This window comes from Solanum lycopersicum, chromosome 3 (assembly GCF_036512215.1).
Source record: "Solanum lycopersicum chromosome 3, SLM_r2.1".
NCBI classification, from domain to species: Eukaryota; Viridiplantae; Streptophyta; class Magnoliopsida; order Solanales; family Solanaceae; genus Solanum; species Solanum lycopersicum.
The window spans coordinates 35013198-35016210 of NC_090802.1; positions in this window are offsets into that span (position 1 = coordinate 35013198).

A 3013-nucleotide genomic window follows, 5' to 3' on the forward strand; every position below is an offset into this window, starting at 1 on the left:
GGATGAAGACACCGGTTATGTCTAGATGGTGCTACCCAGTTGTTACAGGACGAAACCCTGCAAAAAGTTCCAGGTGCCAAACGACGGCTCCCACTAACGGGGCGTCTTTTGAAAAATGGGACGTCCTTCCGGTCCATTGTTTGAATCAGAGACTCCGAAAAATAGGGTCTAAGCTCCCACAACTAAGTGTGGAGCCACTCACCCTTTCGACGGGGAGTCGATTGATCAAAGGGCCGTCGTTTGGGTCATCAAATGGGGTTGTTTTAGCAGCTTCATGGCAAACATTTGGTTCCTCCTCAAGGACCCTTTGGGTGGTCCTTGGGGAGTCATACCCGGAAATTTTAACCCTAAACATTTCCATCTAGATTCTAGGGTCACTCTCCATTTAGACTCCAACGACACACTAAAACACATAAAAATATGACAAGGAACACTAGCACACTCAATACTAGTTTGAGAACACTTTGGTCGTTTTTGGACTTTTCACTTCAAAGCAACTCAAACCTTCCCTTGGATTCTATTTTTCATAATTTAGCAAGTAATTAACTCAAGAAACACATACGGAACTCTAGTTTGTCCTATTTCATTTTGAGGGTTGTAACAACTTAATGCCAGACTTGTGGCTAAAGGTTTTGCTCACACTCATGGGGTGGATTACTCACACACATTTTCTTTGGTTGCCAAACTTAATTTTGTTCACTGTTCATTTCACCAGCTTCTTCTAACAATTGTCCTTTACACCAGTTGGATATCAAAAATGCATTTCTTCATGTGATTTTCTAGAGAAAGTTTATTTTATTGCTCAGGGGGGAGTGTGGTAAAGTCTGTCATTTAATAAAATCTTTATATGTTTTGAAATAGTCTTCGGGCTTGGTGTGTCAAGTTTAATGAGGTAGTTAAGGATTTCGGGCTGAAAATTATAAAATGTTATCACTCAGCTTTCTATCGATAATTAAAAATTGGAATTATCCTCCTTGTTGTATAATGTTTATGACATTGTCATTACAAGAAGTGATTATGTTGGGATCTCTTCCCTCAAGTGTAATACCTCGGAAACCAGATGCAAAAAAATTTGTAGATTTACCTAAACCAGTGAACCACAATAGGGTTCACAGACTATAATAGGGTCCACAGTTTGTTGACTAGCCCGTGGACTCAACCCTTAATAGAAGAGGTGAATCCCCTCACTCAAGTAAGGACCATTGAGACCTTCACTGTCTGTGGTCATCATAATGGGCCATCCGTAAGAGGCTAACCTATAGGCCACCAAACTCCTCTAACCCAAGTAAGGACCATGGGTACCTTCACGGTCTGTGGCCCTAACAATGGTTCGTGGGGGTGTCCGAGAAGCACAAATAGTAAACCCCTAAACCTTAGCCTCTAGACCTTAGACCAAGTGAGGACCACAAGGAATTTCTTTGTTCGTTCTCCTCCATACGGACCATGGTAGTGGCTCGTGAAGCAGAACCCATAACCACATCTCCAGTACAAGGACCACGACCAGTCCCATTATCCGTGGTCCCTTCTATGGTCTGTAAGAGTGGCCGTGGTCGACCCCATCAATTTTTTTAGTATGGGGTATTTTGATCTTTTCCTATTTCATTGGACCTCTAAACTAAGTCATTTAAGCACTAAACTACATGGTTTTTGTTAGTTTTGAGACTATAAACATAACTAGGACTAACCTAAGTCAAATATTTAATCAAAACCTAGAGAAATTAGAGCTAGAGAGGAGAAAAAAAGTAAAGAACCCTAGATCTAGAACTCAACAAGAATCCATTAGTTCCAGCATGAAATCAAAATATTTCTTTGCGGAATTATCAGTTGTATATGGGATTTCACTAGTTGATTCCTTTTGCCTATTAGGTTTGTATAACTAAGTCATAATCATTATTTCCTTATAATGACTAGACCCTATAATTTCATCACATCATTATAAAATTAGTATTTAAAAAAACCAAATAGATTATCATGTTATTTCTTTGTTCTTGTATGAATTAAAGAAACTTAGCTATGTAATTGTTGAATTACACATGCTAGGCTAGATATTTCAGCTATTTCAGATATACATGCCTTAATTTTTGAATATGTCATTATTAGTATATTAATGTTGTATTCTTAGTTTCATGTCAGTTTTGAGTTATCTAATATATTAAATAAATAACTCATAATGTGTTGATTACTACATCTATTGGGTGTACCACAATACCGAGTTGAACTAAGATTAGTCACCCATATAGAAAAAAGACTACAAGCCAAGTAGGTTGTAAGTCTCCTCTGTGGGAATCATTTACTGATTACCCCTTTCATGACTCTATACCTATGGCAGGGTATATTGTGTCCTCTTGACGAGACATATACATCCGACTCCACATTTAGCTCATGTGGTTTTATTTTCGGTTATTAGTAGCTCACATAGTTCAATTAGATTCTATTGCATTGACCACATCTAAAGTACACTCAGTAATCAGTACCAGCGTGTTGTAAATTATGTCATTGCATTCACTTAGCTTAATATTCAATATCTTTATCATGTTCAAATTTTATACTTTTTTTATTGCTTGTTCAGTTATTTGTTATTTCATCTTTATGATATCCTACATGCTCAGTACCTTTCAAGTACTGATGTATATTCTGTTCTACATTTTCTCATGATGTAGGTCTAGGTTCTTAACATCTACATCACGCATAGACCGGTCCCCGATCTCCAGCCCAGTAGCATTAGTGTTGAGTCTTCATTCTTCAAGGACAATATTTATGTTATTATTTTAGTATTTTAGTCTTTTAATTTTAGTTTTTGCTAAACTTAGCTAGGGCATATCCCAACACTTTTAGTAAATTAGTGTTCATTTTAAGACATATATAGATTCAACTTAGTATTTTAGTTTGATTTCTCATTTTTACTCAAAATCACAATTTTCGTATGTTCAATTTAGTATATGGGTATTCCCCATTGTCTTATATTTACTTCATGTTTTAAGCATGCACATAAATTTATTATTCTAAGTGTGCT